Source organism: Macaca thibetana, chromosome 1, assembly GCF_024542745.1.
Source record: "Macaca thibetana thibetana isolate TM-01 chromosome 1, ASM2454274v1, whole genome shotgun sequence".
Taxonomy (NCBI): Eukaryota; Metazoa; Chordata; class Mammalia; order Primates; family Cercopithecidae; genus Macaca; species Macaca thibetana.
Window position 1 is genome coordinate 181,874,156 of NC_065578.1, and position 18,205 is coordinate 181,892,360.

Consider the following 18,205-nt stretch of genomic DNA (forward strand, 5'->3'; position numbering starts at 1 on the left):
TACCTGTGTCCTTCACACCTGTACCCTTCCTCCCTAAACCCAATCCTCCTCTCCCCATGCCCCCAGTGAGATGGGAAGCAGAGCTGCTGCTTTTTGCAGCCTATTACATGGCATGCCAGAGTCCAGGGTCCATGTGGGCTCTAAAATGCTGTGATTGTGTTGACAACACAACCTGCAAATGAGTAGACCTGGCAACTCTGGCTCTGAGCCTTCAGATGAAATGAATTAAGGTTTCCCTAACTCTCGGCTCCCCTCCTTTCTTCCCTCACTCTCTCCCAGGCTGCTTCACATTCTCAAAACAGAGGCTCTCTTACTGCCAGCCACTTTCTCTGGCCCCTTTCCTACTATGCTGTGTAGAATCAGGCTAAGAAGACACAAGAGTTTGCCTCCAGCCCAAACACACTTACAGCTGCCCGCAAATCCCAGCTCCCATGCAAACCCAGCAAGGCAAGAAGAGAAAAGCAGAGGCGGCGCTTGATAAATTCCTTCGAGGCCCAGTTGTCAGTGAGTCTCCCATATCTGATACGATGGCTTTTAAGTTCTGAGTACCAGAACACACAGTGATTCGAGTGTGCGTTAACCAGATGCGATGACAGAGCAAACTTGGAATTTCCAATCTGGGTAGGAAGGAAAGAGAATGACCAATCACTGTGTTCTTAAACCTATAGCAGCCTTCCAGTAGCACTTTCTTGGTATCAACAAATGTTAAAAGCAGTGAATTGGGCCAGGCGCAGTGGTTCACGCCTGTAATCATAGCACTTTGGGAGGCCGAGGCAGGTGGATCACGAGGTCAGGAGATCAAGACCATCCTGACCAACATGGGGAAACCCCGTCTCTACTAAAAATACAAAAATTAGCTGGGTGTGGTGGTGGGTGCCTGTAGTCCAACTGCCTCTGGAGGCTGAGGCAGGAGAATGGCATGAACCCGGGAAGTGGAGGTTGCAGTGAGCTGAGGTCGTGCCACTGCACTCCAGCCTGGGCGACAGAGTGGGACTTTGTCTCAAAAATAAAAGCAATGAATTGTTAACTTAGCCAATTAAAAATGATAAGGATAAAATGAAGCATTGCCACCCACAGTGGAACACAGATTTGACATAGCCCCGAGGGGCGAGGAAGCCTGCTTTTCCAGACTCTGGGAAGAGCTAGGCACCTTTTTTTTTTTTTCTTGACACAAGGTCATCTCACTCTGTCACCCAGGCTGGAGTGCAATGGCGGATCACAGACATGAGCCACCACACCCAGGTAATTTTTAAAAAATTTTTGTGGAGACAGGGATTTCACAAGGTTGCCCAGGCTGGTGTCGAACTCCTGGGCTCAAGCAATCCAAGGCCTGCCCCAGCCTGGATCCACTGCAGCCTCCTGAAGTGCTGAGTTTACAGAAGTGAGCCATGGTGTCCAGCCAAGCTGGGCATCTTAATAGCAGTGGCCCCAGGCAGGGCATCCTCTGTTGAGAGCGTGATGTCACTTTGGTCACCCATCAAGCTATTTTAACTTTTTCAGTAATCAACATCAACCCTTTCTGCCTCTGCCTACCCTGCAGGTACAAACACAGACCAATCACTCTCCCAAATCTGGAGGAGTTTCAGCTCTCTATTGTTTTTTGGTGGATTGACAGGTTCTTTGACACACACAACTTCCAGTCCACCTCCCCTGGGCCACCCCTGCCCAGAAGCATTGTGCTATGCCGCATATCTGTGGATTTTAACAATTGAAGTGAATTACAATTAATTTCCTTTGAAGAATTTCAAGACACCCCTGGGGCATCAATAAGCAGGATTGGGTATCACTGATGTAAGGTTTTACTCCCAGGATGGGAAACTTTCCAGTTTTGGCTCCTTCATCTCCTTCTATGGAAGCATATGACAATTGCCTCTTTCCCCCGCACACTCATGCAACCTGAAAAATATGTAGCCCAGTGCTGGAGATAATTTTCCAAAGAAAACATCTACCTGATCACGGCTGCTGCCTGAGATTTGGTCACCAAACCATACTGAGATAATTGACATGAAAGTACTTTTAAAAGGTCTAAAGCATTCTATAAATGTAAGTCTTTATTATTTCCTATTATGACTATTATTGCAGAAAGGATTGTACTCCACATACCACGCTCTATTTACCACTCTATCTAGAGCCTTCTGGCCATCTTGATGGAAATGCCCTCTAGACTTCCGTCCCCTAGCACTTAGTAGGCATTGAATGTTTTTGCAATTGGATTAACTTGAAAAGCACTCCAGAAAGGTATTTCTTTAGTAGAAAAGATGCTGCCTCCCTGTGGGGATAAATTTGGCCATCACTCAGGAAAATCCATTTTATGTTTTTATACCTGTGACCCTATGACATGTTATGTTCTTGGAAGTTACTATTATACTGTATCTCTGGGAGAGGCTCGCCCTATTGCAGGGAAATGCCTTAGATAAGCCTTTTGCCAGGGCAAGCACATACACCAAAAAGACTACAAGCACAGTGATGCAATTAAAGGTGACAAATAAGTACAGATCACTGCCGGTCAGTGTGCTGGGTGATGGGGACACCAGGAAGAATGAGTTGCAGCCCTGTCCTTAAGGGGTTCATCCTCTAGATAGTAAGGCAACTGATTGTGTATACTGGTTTCACACCACAAGCAACTCGGAGCAGTATGGGAGCAGAAAAGAGGTAGAGTCCAGCTCTAACTGCCATAGACAAAGTCATGGCCTACTCAAGCAGGGCAAGAACCTTGGTTTAAAGGCAGTTCTTATAAAAAGGAAACTAATTTGGGAAAACCTAACCTTCTAAAATTTACAGGGAAAAATCTCAAATTTGAAATTTCTGTCTTTAATTTTAAGACATATTATTATTCTCTATGTCTGAAATGACTCGAGGCAACAGGGCTTTTTTCCCTCCAACCCCTGCCCCAGCATGGGTGCCATCTCTGATATATTTAATATACAAACTTAAATATTCAAATATCCATATCAAATAGGAAAAGTTTGGTAGGTATGTTTTTAACATATAAGTCATAATATGTTATAAATCTCATCCAGTTCCTATTGTTTTTCACCCAACACTGTTGTGAAAATCTAACCATGTTGCTGTATGTGTTTAGGCTGTTGCTTCTCCACTGCACATCCATCCCATAGCTGCTCCACTACACTTCAACTATCTATTCCCTTGGAATGGGCACCTAGGTTGCCTCTAAGTCCCTGCTGTCACAAATAAAATACTACAGTGAAATCTTTGTACACATCTTTTCAGAATTTATCGAGGACATATATACCCAAGAGTGAGATTGCTGGGTTATAGGTCATGCACATGTTTCACTTCACTAGATTCTTCCAAAATATGCGTACCAGTTATGCTCCCACCAGTGTATGCACGCAAATTTCCATCTCCCTCGTCAGTGACAATAGTGGTATTATCCACCTTTCTGAATTTTGCCATTCTCATGGGTATAAATAAATTTCTCCTAATTGTTTATATTTGTATTTCTAGCTTAAAATACCACCTGAACTTGATTTCTAGCTTAAAATACCATCTGAATGACAATCTTTGATTTACATTTTCCCACTCCCCACCTGACGATTTAAAAAAAAAAGGCAAAAGTAAATGGCATTTTAAAAAATGAGAATGGAATTGGAACAAAACAAACTTACTGCCCTGAAATAATTTCCGTAGATGCACCATTCCCCATCCACAATTCCAGCTCCACATCATATGGACCCAGGGATTGTACTACCCAGAAAACCAGGAAGCCAACTTCTCTTGCATGGATATAACTTTGGAAGTAGACAGAATACTTTTGCCCATTCTAGCCTTCGGTTCCTCTGCTTCTAGAGCCATTATGGTACCAAAACTCCTCAGAAAAGGGGCCAGAAGTAAAAGTGGTGGGTGGAACTGGCCATGCATATCGTGTTCTGAGACATATGCTACTAAACAAGGAGGGTTGAACTGGACTCAAGACTTGTCCTGGTGACAGCGCCCTAAGGGAGTATGGCCACCATTCTCACCACACACCTCCCTTAACTTTTTAGTATAATCTGGAATTGGAGCCACACCATAGATGGTGGTGTCATTTGTGGGGAAAAGAAGACATGAGGAGGAATAGACTGGAGGATGGCATAAGTCAAAAGTTCCTTGGACCTGTTCGGTTGAAGACTGTCATTAGACACCTGAGTTAAGGTGTCATGGGAACAGCTGGATTTCAGCCTCAGAAGCTCAGAGGAGAGATGAAGGCTGAATCTATAAATGTGGAAGTCATCTACATATGGATTTATGTAAACCCACAAAAATGGGTGAGAACCTGGGAGTGAGCATAGACAGAGAAGAGGGCCCAGAACCCAGCCCTGGGGCACACCTACATCAGAGGTGTAGCAGAGGAGCAAGAACCAGCAATAGAGACTGGAAAAGGACAGCCAGTGAAATAGGAAAACTAGAACAGCATGCTACCACAAAAGCCAGAGAAGCAAATGCTTCAAGAATGAGAGCATCAAGTACTCTGAGAAGTCAAATCAAATAAAGACAGAGAAAGAACCATGGGACCTAGGAACGTGGACATCACTAATGACCTGAACAAGAGCAGTTTTTGTGAGCAGATGCTTGTTAGAGTGGTTAGGAGCGGCAGGAGATGAGAAAATGGGGACAACATTGGCCACTCTTCTGAGAAGTTTTGCTATAAAGGAGAGCAGAGAAATGGGACCGAGGATAAAGAAGGGTATGAGGTAGCAAGAATTCTTGCGTTTTGTTCTTGTATGTGAGATTCTATTGCATGTTTTTTACACTGGTGGGATGATCTAGTAGAGCTGGAGAAATTTATAGTGCAGAAAAAAGAAAGAATGAGATCAAGAGCAAATGTGGAAAATTTTAAAAGAGAATATAAAACTCTCAGAAGTTAGTCTAAACATATCGGCCATGCAGTGAGCACAGAAACCTGTGGCAATAAGAGGGTGGTACATGGGCTCTAGGGTGACCACCAGTCAGAGAAGCCTCCACCAAGTGCACAGGGAAATTGCTGCAGTCTCACTAGAAACACACAATTATTGATGGCTCTTGGTTTTTCACCTTTTAATGAATAACATGCTCTTTTTGGTTTTCTATTATTTTAATTCATTGTAATTGACATAATAATTGTATATATTTATGGGGTATAATGTGATGTTTTCATATATATTTACATTATAGATTTTACATGATAAAATCAAGCTAATTAACATATCCATCACCTCATATACTTATTTGCGGTGAGAACATTTAAAATCTACTCTTTTTGTAATTTTGAAACACACAATCTGCTATTATTAACTATAGCAACCATGCTGTGCAACAGATCTCTAAAACACATTCCTCCTAACTAAAATGTTGTACCCTCTGAACAACCTTACCCCTTTCTCATCCACTCCCCTCTTCCACAGCCTCTGTAACCACCATTGTACTCTGTATGTCTGAGTTCAACTTTTTTGGGTTCCACATATAAGTGAACTCACATGATATTGGTATTTCGGTGCCTGTTTATTTCACTTAGCATAATATACTCCAGGTTCATCCATGTTGTCACAAACGACAATTTTCTTCTTTTCAAGGCTGAATAGCATTCCACTGTGTATACACACCACATTTTCTTACTCCATTAACACATTGATAGACACTTAGCTTGATTGCATATCTTAGCTATTGTGAATAATATGACAATGAACATGGGAGTGTGGGTATCTCTTCAAAATATTGATTCATCTCCTTTGGATATATACCCAGAGGTGGGATTACTGGATCCTATGGTAGTTCTATTTTTAGCTTTTAAAGAACCGCCATACTGTTTTCCATAATGGCTGTATCAATTTACATTCTACCAACAATACATAAAAGTTTCCTTTTCTCTACATCCTCACCAACATTCATTGTTTGTCTCTTTTATTATAGCCATTCTATCAGGTGTGAACTGATCTCTCACTGTGGTTTCAGTTTGCATTTCCCTGATGATTAGTGATGCTGAGCATCTTTTCGTGGATCTGTTGGCCATCTGTATGTCTTCTTTTGAGAAGTGTCTGTTCAGGTCCCCTGCTCATTTTTTAATAGGGTTATTTGTTTTCTTGCTCTTAAGTCATTTCAGTTCCGTATATATTTTTACTATTAACTCCTTATCAGATGTATGGTTTGGAAATAATTTCTCGGAATCTGTGAGTCATCACTTCACTTGGATAACAGATGTTTTCAAGTTGCATTTTATTGCATAATATCTTGTTATAATATTAGGTTATGGCACAGTATTTTGTTATCAATTACTGCACTCTTTTTGGACTCAATATACCTCAACTCCAGAAATGTCATTAACCTGAAAAAAGCCAATCCTAGACATTCCAAGGAAAAGAACTCCTTTGACTGTATTAGAATCAATTTGAGAATTCAGAAAGGTAGCCAGATGCATTCATTCATTCAATAATATATATTGGAAGCCTCCTATGTGGCAGACCCTGTTCCAGACATAAATAAATGGCCACGGTTCTGGCAAATAAAGAATTACAATGAAATTGAGTGGTCAGGAAAGTCCTCTGAAAAGAAAGATGTGAGCCCAGACCGGAAGGATTAAAAATAAATAAATAAATAATAAAAAATCAGCTGCAAAGAGAACAGAATGCAAAGTTCTAGATAGAAGGAACATTCTACGGGGGTGGCTAAAGCTAAGTGTGAGCAAGAGTACAAGGAAATGGTACCCTGCTGCTAGTGGAGGTATAAACTGATAAACATTTTCAGTAGGGGGAGCAATGAGATAATTTCACTTCCAGTAATTTATCCTAAGGAAATTCTCAAAACTACAGTCAAAACTGCATATTGCCTCCCCGAAATTCATTCTTCACAGAGCATAGGCTAAGAGAATTTTTTAAAACCTAGATTAGTTTGTTCCAGTGGTGTGCTGGTAAACATTTAACAACTGGTTCTCTAGGGGGAGAGCAGCATCTGCTATAAACTCCTGTGTTACAGATATAGACAGTCCTGGGCTTATGATGGTTGCACTTATGATCTTTTGCTCTCAGAAGCCCCCATGAGCCCGCTCCAGCACACCACTGAGTTGGCATCCCTCCGCTGCACAGAAGCCTCCAGTGCATGTCTATCATACCTTGCAATGAAGTCCACACTCCTCACCCTGAGCTCCAAAGTGCTCCCTGACCAGGTGGCTCCTGCCCACCTCCCGTAGCTCCTCCTACCACACCATCTCCCCTGCACTCCCTGCTTCTGAATTTTGATTGAACTCAAGTTCACTTCCACTTCAAGATCTTTAACTTCCTCTTCCCCAGATCTCCCCCTTGGCATTCAGGTGTCTGCTCACACATCACCTACTCAGAAAGCTCCTTGCTGCTCACCCTACCTGAAGCTCAGGGCATCATCTTGTTATATTTGATTGATAGCCTTTTCCATATCCAAACTTACCCTACTTATTGATCATGTCTCCCCACTAAAATTTAAATTCCATGTGATCAGACACCTGTCTGGTCTTGGTTACCCCTGTAATTTCCAGTATTTAAAAAAAAATTTGGCCAGTAGTAAGTACTCAATAAATATTTGTTACCGATTAAATTAAACCACTTAAGTGTCCAAAAATAGGGAAATGGTAAAACTAACGTTTATGGATCATTTACTATCTGCCAGGAACTATGATAAGCATTTAATTTGCACAACAGACCTATGAGGTGATCACTATTATAACCACCACTTCACAGATAAGGACATACCCAGAGCAGTTAAGTCATTTGCCAAAGACAGTCCGAGCCAAGTAGAAAAGTCAAGCCCAAGGTTGCTCCACAAGCCCAGCTCATCTCAGAATCCAGGGATGGGACCAGGAAGCCTCACCTAGACCAATGAGCATGGAAATGCAAACGTGCCGGTCTCCAGTGTTTGCTGAGCTGTTAATAAGGTAGTTATTGCTTGACTATTGCTCTTTACATTGGTCAAGAGCTCTTTAACAAGCAGGAATGAGAAGCAAAGAAGGTACTAAGTTTATCTAAGTCCCTCGCTTAACGGCAACATAATAGCATCAAAATCTCTCCCTGAACGTCAGCCATTAGCAATTACAAATCGTGTTTTCAAACAATACTTAATGATATTGTTATAACGCTCACAGCATAATGAAAAGTGAAAGAAATGGAATAGGAAACTATATATTCTGTAAAATCTCCAGAAAAAGAAATTTAAAACACATTTACATGTATATGTAATGCTTAGAAAAAGACCAGAGGTAGCACATCAAAACATCAGCAGTGGTTATGTTGGAGTGAGTGGATTATGAGTGATTTTTATATTATTCTTTATAAGCTTCTATATTTCCCAATTGTTTCACAATGAGCACGTCTTTTGTAATGAGAGAAAAAAAATGTATATTTTACATTTTTTAAGTGGTTGAAGATCTTAAAGGCAATGGAATGCAAAACTAAGAGAACATGAAACAGCCTAGACAAAGCAGGAATGGGAGGCTGCAAATGCTTTCCCTCAGGGACCAGGCAGAGATAAGGCAAGCTGGGAGGGATCTCAGCCTGAAAAAAAGCAGCAAGGAAAGTGATTCCAAATCAGGAAGGCACAGGACAGAGAGCAGACAGTGCAGAAAGAAATGATGGGGTGGGGGTGTCCCTCAGGGTTTTGATCCTTTCACCCCATCCCTGAAGAGAGGTAAGCCCCAGGTTGGGGGATGGAAAAAGAGGCCAAGACACTCAAAGCTGAGTCAAGAAGGAAAGCTGAAAATCCTCAAGGGTCAGGACTGGAAGAAACCTTGGAGCTCTGGAGGGCAGCACCGTTCAAAACAGGAGCCAGGAGAGGTGTGCAGCTGCTGAGCACCTGACATTGGGCCAGTCCAAACTAAGATGTGCTGGAAGGGTAAATTATACATAGCATTCAAAAACTTAGTGCAAAAAAATGTGAAATACTTTCTCAATAATTTTATTGGTTTTATGTTGAAATGATAATATTTGTGGTACATTGGATTAAATAAAAGATATTGATTTTACTTGTTTCTTTTTGCTTTTTTAACATGGCTACTAAAAATCTTTTTTTGTTTGTTTGTTTGTTTGTTTCAGTAGAGATGGGGTTTCACCATGTTAGCCAGGATGGTCTCAATCTCCTGACCTTGTGATCCGCCCGCCTCGGACTCCCAAAGTGCTGGGATTACAGGTGTGAGCCACCGCGCCGGCCTACTAAAAATCTTAAAATTATACAGGTGGCTCAAATAATATTTCTATTGGACAGTACTGATCGAGACCAATCCTTTCATTTTACAGATTACAAAACTGAGCTAGCAAGGTTAACGGGCTGGAGTTGTTTAGTGAAAGCCACACAGCTAGTTAGTGAGAGAGGGGAGACCAAAACTCAGACTTCACCACCCTAGCCAATCCCCTTGCCTCCTCACCCAACATACACATCAAATGTTTAATTCTGGAAGCATTTAAATGACATATTTGGTTTCTCTGTGGAAAGTTGGCATTATTGTTATCTGATGTTCTGTACACTTGGAACAACTAAAGGATTTTTTTCCCAGTGTCCTTTGTTACTTTGAAAACTGTCTTTGTGAAAACATTTTTTAATGTTTTCATTCATGTATCATTTCAACTCAAGCCTGTGTAGGGTGGTGTGTGATGTTCTACGTAACCATCACCATGGAATGAGGTCTGGAAGTCTCCCATTGATAAAAATTAAACTAGATCCCACCATTTCATTCAGGGGCATATTCTTTGTTTACATAAGCTCTAGCTGAAGCTGGAAAGTTATAATAGGACAAAGTTTACCTGAGTTTTGGTTTTACTCTCATTGCCCAACATAAAGCAGCAGTGCTGTACTGTTTCTTGGTTTTGACAAGGTTCTTGTAGCTGACATTGGGAGTTGCCTACCCAATAGCCCTTTTCTCCTCCTTTCTTACTAACAAAACCCTGATACTATAAGGCACAGTTGAAGGCTTCACTAGTACAACCACATCTTCCAGCCCCATTTGCAGCTAGGGGAAGTCAAGGGACACAGATCAGGCCAAGGAGGTATCATCAGAAGTTACTAGATGGGCTGTAGGGGAAGTTCTTCCAAAGGAGGCTGACTCCAATATCAGGCTTCCTTTTGCCCTCAGATCTGCCACTCGGTCGATCGGTGCGGCAGGAAGCCACACTAAAGATGGCAGGGTGGGCAGACCCTGATGACATCAGAGAAGTGCCCCACCAGGCCCAGGCTGCCTCCTCCTGACTTGCTCTAATGAGAAAAATAAAACTGCAATTTGTTCTTCAGGTCACTGTATTCCAAAAGTCAAATAAAATTTCTGATACAGGAGCCGTGTATCTCTTATCTGTCCATCACATAGAATGAAATGGTTTTAGGAGAAGACTATTTTAAAATGCAGGAATTTGCCCAAATCTCTGATTTGCCACAGTCAAAATCCTTGTACTAAAGAATCCTGCAGAATGTCAGACAAAGCAGGCTCCATGCCACTGCAGAGACCTCCCTGAAGCCAAGAGCCCTCGAAATGGCTGAGTTTCCCTGTGGCTTGGAGCAGAGGAAAAAGTGGAAATGATACCTGTGTTAAGTAACACCAAGCACCAGGGCCACTGGCATGTCTCTTCATATCCTGGAGCAGGTCATGAAGGAGGTAGAAGCTACCCTGCTTTTCTTTAACTTTCAACTGTCTGCAACCCAGATCAAGCCACCCAGCCAATCTCTGGCATCCATCACTTTAGAATATACCAATGCCATCTCAAAAGAACTCTTATTTTGGGAACCACCTTTTGAAAACGTCAAGAGCTGTGGGTGTCTTCGAAATGGTGAAATTACTTACCTCTGAGTTTCATGGTCAGTATATGTTACCATCAAAACCGAGTCAAACAGCTGGATGACAAAGATGGCATACACACTGCCACATCAAAACTCACTCTGCAATTTCAGCTTCTTACTCAAGGGAAACAACAACAATCTTCTACTGAAATTTACTTTAAAGCGAGCTCCAATTCACCTTTTGTTTTACTTGCACAATTGGAATTTAATTTTTTTTAACATTTTTCCTCAAAAAATAGAGAGGTATAATTCTTTGGAATATCATTTTTCTATTTCATATATGTAAAAGAAATCAGTAAAATAAGTTACAGGCAAATTTGTTCCTGGTGGTATGCATGTGTGTGTGTTTCTAGAAATCTAATGTTATTATTGCAAAGCACATGTTGTCCTATAGATGGTGAAAGTGAGGTTCAAGAAGGCAAAGTAACTTATATAATATCACACAGCTAAGAACTGCTGGGTTCAAATCCAGATGATGCCCCGTCTACAACCAACTATCTCAGGACTTAGCCTAAGAGTCATAAGTTATGATCCAGTTGAGGGAGGAGAAAAGGAAATCTAGTTGGGCAGACAGCTAAAGCCTGTCGTTGGTAAAATTATTTTAAAATGAAAGACAGCCTAAAAAATCGAGCTATAGGAACAAATAGAGCAGCCTGGGGAAAATTCAAGCTGCAGCTGCACAGATAAGCAAGCAAGGCCCAACATAGCAGCCTTTGTTCTTGGTGTAATCAGTGGGCTCCCACAAAAACATTTCCACATCCCCTTTTCGGGCATGTACACAGTGGACTCCATGGGAATTTGCACGGGGAGGTGGGGGGCTTACCCAAAACGCACGAACAAGAGAAGCTGTGCTTTGTGCTTGCCTAAGGACATGCCCGCAGCTGCACAGATAAGGGGAGTTACACAAACAGCTACAGAGATGAGGGGAGTTTCTTACAAAAGCTTTTGAATTCAACAGTAAAAAGGCAACCCTCTTTCGGGTGCCCTCTCTGTGGCAGAGGGCTTTCTTCTTTTGCTTATTAAACTTTCATTCTAATCTCATGCTTTGTCCACACTCCTTAATTTTTTGGTCATGAAACAAAGAACTCGGGGTGATGCCTCACAGTGAGAGGTTGCTACACTGTGGTGCATTGGTGAGACCGTCATAGAACGAGCTCTGTCCCCTTCCTGTACGTGTACAGAGATCCAGAGCCTCTCAGAGATGTTCCAGTCACCTTCTAACTGATCCAGAGAGGCAGCTTAGCCTCAGAAAAGAGTATGTCGAGGTCATCAGGAGATGATCTCAGACAGTCTGCTATGTCCCAGAAGGCAGATAGGGGGATTTGCTCCTGAAAAAGGCTGTGTCTGGCTGGGCAGGTCCCATGAACACAAGGTACCTGCCCAGCTGCCATGGGTCTCAATCAATGGTTCTCAAACTAATCAATCAGCTGAAGAGTTTGTCAAATACATACATCTTCCTGTTAAAACTTCATCTAAGATGAACTGATCTGAATCTTTGAGGGTTGGGGTCTAGGCACCCATATTTTTTAAAAGCAGACTGGGAATGGGGAAGGCAGGGTCACTGGGCAGCTTACTGTGTAAATGGCTGTTCTGCCTTCGCGGCCACAGCCTGGGGGAAGCAGGACAGAGCCTAATAACAAACATTAGTAATAATTATACTAAGCACCGCACACAACCCTGAATGCTGGTGTCCTCAGCCCCAGAAAGGTTAAGAGATGTGCCTAGGCTCCTGAGCAGTAGACCCAGGCACCCTAATTCAAATGACTCTTCAGCTTCCACCAACTCTGCTGCCTGAAACTTCTTGAGAGGCACCTGAGACGGGAGAGCTAAGCAGAGTCGCTGGTGGAGATGACGGCTCAGAGTAGGAAAGACTCAGAGCCTCCACTGTGTGGAGAGAGACTGGGCAGAGAGGCAGGCACCACAGCAGAGGAGCACCCTTGGGAGGCAAGTCCTGGCTAGTGTTCTGGATTGTTCTGGCTGCCCAGTATGGAGCAAACCAAAAATAAGGGCCACCTCTAATCCACATTAAAAAGGGCCCAGAGAGGTGAAGAGGCTTGGCCAAGGTCATGCAGCTTCCTATAGGCAGTTTCCTTTACAGAAACATTTCTTTTTTGTTTTTTTTAAGATGGAGTCTCACTCTGCTGCCCAGCCTGGAGTGCAGTGGTGTGATCTCAGCTCACTGTAAACTCCGCTTCCCAGGTTCAAGCGATTCTCTTGCCTCTGCCTCCCAAATAGCTGGGATTACAGGCGTGTGCCACCATGCCCAGTTAATTTGTGTATTTTTAGAAAAGATGGGGTTTCACCATATTGGCCAGGCTGTTCTTGAACTCCTGACCTCAAATGATTCACCCACTTCAGCCTCCCAAAGTGCTGGTATTACAGGAGTGAGCCACAACGCCCGGCCTCTTTTACAGAAACATTTCTTGAGCAACGCTATGTAAGCCTGGCCATGCACCAATGCCAGATTTAATGACACCCTTTCCAGGAGTGTGCATGTTATGAAAGATGGCCATGGGTTAGAGTAATATTGATATGCAAGCGGTCTTCCTGGGGTCAGTCCTCCCCATCAAGGGAACCTTGGTTTGAAAGCAGGCACCTCCTTGAGACAACTACACCCAACACAGCTTGGCAAGAGTCACTATCCTGCAGCAGAACCAGAATCACAAACCTAGAGCAGCACACACCAACCATCACCACCTATACACTAAAACTCCCATTCCTACCCCCACTCCCAGCCTGTTTCTCTCCCCCACCCCCTAGCAGGCACAAAGGGATCCCTGAAGGAACTTTTGAATTCACAAGCCTCTTGCAAGTGCCCCTCCACCCACCCAGAAAGGCACCAGGGCTCTCCACTCTGTGCTGGATGCCCCTAGCTGAGCCACAGTGTCCCCAGAGCGTTGCCCTGGCTCTGGATAAAACCGAAGCTGTCAGCATGGTAATTAGGACCTTGAGAGGGGGGCTCATGGACTAACAATTAATAACTCCATCTGTCTGTTTCCTGCTGCCACATTATTAATTCATCGGGCCTCTCCAGTGGGGGCAGAGAGATAACATAGATTGTGAAAGTTCACATTTCAATTTGAGGCTGAGATGCTGAGGAGGGGTGTTGAGAGAAGTGCCAGTCCTCTGGGGAGCGAGGGCACAGCGTGGGAAAGACTTGTCCACAGCTCCACTTCTAGGACTTGACCCTACCGAAATGAAAGTGCATGTCCTAAAGGCAGGTAGGGGAGGCTTACTACAGCACAGCTGGTAACTGCAAAGCAACTGGGAACGTCCATGGATAGGGGCTGCTGGAATAAACTTCAGTTCAGCCATGCTGAGGAATACCCTGCAGCGTGAACGAGATGTTACGGACATCTTTCCAGAAACGGCCAAAGAAAGATGCATACCATATACCGTTAATTTTTTTAAACTAAAAGAATAAGAGCAAAACAAAGACCTATATGTGTAATATAATTTCATGTTCATGACAGAAAGAGGGAAGGGGAGGAGGGAAGAAGGGAGGAGGAACTTTTTCCCAGCTTAAGTATAAACACAGGGGAAAGAAGCAACCACAACAGATGGCAGCTGGGGGAGGGGCTGAGATGGGAGAGGAGTTGAGATGGGGAGAGGCTGAGGTGGGGGAGAGGTTGAGGTGGGGGAGGGGTTGCAATAGAAGAGGAGTTGAGGTGGGGGAGGGGTTGCAATGGGAGAGGAGGTGAGTTGGGGGAGGGGTTGAAATGGGGGAGGGGTTGAAATGGGGGAGGGGTTGAGATGGAGGAGGAGTTGAGGTGGGGGACAGTTGAGATGAGGAAGGGTTGAAGTGGGAGGGGTTAGGATGAGGAAGGGACTGAAATGGGGGAGGAGTTGAGGTGGAGGGAGTTGAGATGGAGAGGGATTGAGGTGAGGAGGGGTTAAGATGGAGGAGGAGTTGAGATGGCGGTGGAATTGAGATGGGTGGGGTTGGGATGCGGAGGGATTGAGATTAGTGGGGCTGAGAAAGGGAAGGAGTTGAGATAAGTGAGGTCGAGATGGGGCAGGGGTTGAGATGGGTGAAGGTTGAGATGGGTGTGGTGAGATGGGTGGCATTCAGATGGGGTAGGTTTGAGATGGGGAGAGGGTGAAATAGGGAGGTGTTGAGATGAGTGTGGTTGAGATGTTGAAGGGTCTAGTTGGGGAGAGGTTGAGATGGAGAGGGGTTGAGTTGCGAAGGGGGTGAGATTGGAAGGGATTGAGTTGCGAAGGGGTTGAGTTGTGAAGGGGTTGAGTTGTGAAGGGGTTGAGATGGGAAGGGGTTGAGTTGTGAAGGGGTTGATTTGTGAAGAGGTTGAGATGTGAAGGGGTTCAGTGGTGAAGAGGTTGAGCTGTGAAGATGAAAAGCGGTTGAGTTGTGAAGGGGTTGAGATGGGAAGGGGTTGAGTTGTGAAGCGGTTGATTTGTGAAGGGGTTGAGATGTGAAGGGGTTCAGTGGTGAAGAGGTTGAGCTGTGAAGATGAAAAGCGGTTGAGTTGTGAAGGGATTGAGCTGTGAAGGGCCTGAGTTGTGAAGGGGCTAAGTTGTGAAGGGGTTGAGACGGGAAGGGGTTGATTTGTGAAGGGGCTGAGTTGTGAAGGGGTTGAGTTGTGAAGGGGTTGATTTATGAAGGGGTTGAGTTGTGAAGGGGTTGAGTTGTGAAGGGGTTGAGATGGGAAGGGGTTGAGTTGGGAAGGGGTTGAGTTGTGAAGGGCTTGAGATGGGAAGCGTTTGAGTTTTCAAGGGATTCAGATGAAAAGGGGTTGAGTTGTGAAGGGGATGAGTTGTGAAAGGGTTGAGATGTGAAGGGGTTGAGATATGAAGGGGTTAAGTTGTGAAGCGGTTGAGTTGTGTAGGGGCTGAGTTGTGAAGGGGCTCAGTTGTGAAGGGGTTGAGATGGGAAGGGGTTGAGTTGTGTAGGAGTTGAGATGGAAAGGGGTTGAGTTCTGAAGGGGCTGAGATGGGAAGGGATTAAGATGTGAAGGGGTTGAGTTGTGAAGGGGTTGAGTTGTGAAGGGCTTGAACTGTAAAGGGGTTGAGATGGGAAGGGGTTGAAATGGGAAAGGGTTGAATTGTAAAGGGGTTGAGATGGGAATGTGTTGAGTTGTGAAGGAGTTGATATGGGAAGGAGTTGGGTTGTGAAGGGGTTATGTTGTGAAGGGGTTGAGATGGGAAGGCGGTGAGTTGTGAAGGGGGTTCAGATGGGAAGGGGTTGAGTTGTGAAAGGGGTTCAGATGGGAAGGGGTTGAATTCTGAAGGGGCTGAGATAGGAAGGGGTTAAGATGTGAAGGGGTTGAGTTGTGAAGGGGTTGAGTTGTGAAGGACTTGAACTTCAAGGGGTTGAGATGGGAAGGGGTTGAAATGGGAAAGGGTTGAATTGTAAAGGGGTTGAATGGGAATGCGTTGAGTTCTGAAGGGGTTGAGATGGGAAGGAGTTGGGTTGTGAAGGGTTTGAATTGTAAAGGGGTTAATATGGGAAGGGGTTGAAATGGGAAGGGGTTGAGTTGTGAAGGGGTTAAGTTGTGAAGGGTTGAGATGGGAAGGGGGTGAGTTGTGAAGGGGTTCAGATGGGAAGGGGTTGAGTTGTGAAGGGGTTGATTTGTGAAGGGGTTGAGATGGGAAGGGGTTGAGTTGTCCAGTGGTTCAGATGGGAAGGGGTTGAGATGTGAAGTGGCTGAGTTGTGAAGTGGTTGAGTTGTGAAGTGGTTGGGTTGTGAAGGAGTTGAGTTTTGAAGAGGCTTTGATGAGAAGGGGTTGAGTTGTGAAGGGATTGATTTGTGAAGGCGTTGAGTTGTGAAGGGGTTTTGATGGGAAGGGCTTGAGTTGTGAAGGGGTTGAGTTGTGAAGGCGTTGAGTTGTGAAGGGGTTTTGATGGGAAGGGCTTGAGTTGTGAATGGGTTGAGTTGTGAAGTGACTTCATGGGAAGGGGTTAAGTTGTGAAGGGATTGAGTTGTGAAGGGGTTGAGATGGGAAATGGTTGAGATGGGAAATGGTTGAGATGAGAAGGGGTTGAAATGAGTTGGGTTGAGTTAGGGAAGGATTCATATGAGGAGGAGTTTAATTGTTAGGGGTTGACATGGGAAGGTCTGAGATGGGTAGTGGTTGAAATGGGGAGGACTTGAGATGGAGAGAGGTTGGGTTGGGGAAGGGTTGAGATGGGGTAGGATTGGGTTGGGGAATGGTTGAGAAGGAGTGACAGGAGAGGGATGGAGTTAGACCTGACCATCTGATCCCAGTACACCCAAGCCAGGTGTGTCCAGACAACAGTGTCTCCACACAAGAAGCACTGTCCCCAGAACTGACCACTGGTCTGTCCTACTCCAAGAGCAGAAACAGAATTTACTGAACTCCTGTGTTTTCTTTATAAATTTGGGAAGGATTGCAGGTTCCTAATCACCTGATCAGCAGGCAGTGACACTGTCTTTTTAGAACAACAGTGAGGCTGAGTCTGCAAGGAGGTCCCCAGGAGAGGCGGGGGCAGGGAGAGAGGGAAAGGAGGATGAGCCCTCTTCCTCATTCACAGGCCAGCCCTGCATGCCTTCATTCCCTCCCTGCTATGGGCTTCGAAAGAAAAAGAGGAAGAGAAAGACAGTTAAAGGAGCTAAAAGCAGAAGAGAAGAGGAGGACAGTGTGGCTGGGATAAGAGCGGCTGAGGTGGGGTCCTCAGAAGGGTGCCCCATGCCCACCTCCTTCTCTGCGCCTCAGCTTTCTCATCTGCACCTTCAATGAGAAGTTTTGTGAGATTAATTTTAAAGATCTTTTCATCGGTGCCTGGAATTCTACAGGTGTCTAACTCTGCGTGTGTGTGTGTGCGTGTGTGTGTGATGTTCAGCAATTTCATAAATATTTTCTTCAGCCAAAAAGGCCAAAGCAAATTCCTTCAATTATGTTCACCTCCTCCACAATGAGCACTTCCTTTTCTGCACGTGTCTTCAGCCATTCCCTCATATCCCAGAGGAAAACGCCTTTGACGCATTTGCAGCCATGGGACCAGGCAAGCCCTTAAAGATAGCAAAGTGTTGCCAGTGGTTTGGGAGGGGGAAGGCCCTGGACTGCTGTGGGAGTCTCAAGACGCTCACCATGCCCTGCCAAGGCCCTTCCTCCTCCTGGCTTCGCTTTCCTTTCTTGTGATGTGAATGCTGACCAGCAAGCTGCCCCCAGCCCCTCCAGCTACACAGCGGAAAGCATCCCAGTGAGACTGAGGCTGCAATACACAGAAACAACCACTTGGGGGCCCCATAAAAGAGGAAAAAATATCTCTTCTGAAGAGGGAAAACGTGACAAATTGCGCAGCTGGCGCTAGAGGGCGCCGCTTTTCTCATTTTCTTCAAAAAGGTGGCTGGGAGCAGAATCTCCGTATCTTGACATGTTCAGAAGACTGAAGAGCCTCCTTCTGCAGATATGGCCATGGGGGCAGAGTGGAGGCAGCGCAGCGCAAGGGCAGGGTGGGAGA